Genomic DNA, 611 nt, shown 5'->3' with positions numbered 1-611 from the left:
CGTGAAGCGCCTCACACATCTCGTCCCGTTCTTTGACCCTGCGTCCTTTTTCGATAATAAGAGACCTTATTGTGGCTTCGTTGCCACGCTGGTTTTCTACCGTGCGGGCCCATCCGGCAACGTTAATTCCCTCGCGGCCCAATGCTCTCACTTTAGCCCGGACTCTACACCCCTCATGCTTAGCTTTGAGGTGACGGTCCAATGCCGCTCTCGCTGCCAGAATGTGGGACGCAGAGCCCAACCTCAGCGCCTCTTCTAAGTTCTTAACTAGCTGCCCTTCTACTCTAGTCCTATCTAGTCTTAGCTGTTTGCTAAACCTAATACACTCGAAACGAATGGCTCTTTTGAGGGCGAACCACCACCGGTTATTAACCACGGTACCGGTTAACGCTCTCTGTACTAACTCCTTAATCTGACTACGGTATGCTTCATAAGTCAAAATAGTCTTGTTCAGCTTCAAGTAGCCGGATCCTCTACTAGTTGTACTATCTACGTCCAACCTACACTTAACCATTCTATGGTCAGTGTAGGACACTTGGACAAGTTGTGGACAAGTAAAACTAGGCTTATCTATAATTCTTATTACTATCCTATCTAGATAAGACTTGTAC

This window comes from Octopus bimaculoides, chromosome 3, assembly GCF_001194135.2.
Source record: "Octopus bimaculoides isolate UCB-OBI-ISO-001 chromosome 3, ASM119413v2, whole genome shotgun sequence".
NCBI lineage: Eukaryota > Metazoa > Mollusca > Cephalopoda > Octopoda > Octopodidae > Octopus > Octopus bimaculoides.
Note: the sequence above shows the minus strand (reverse complement) of the source record.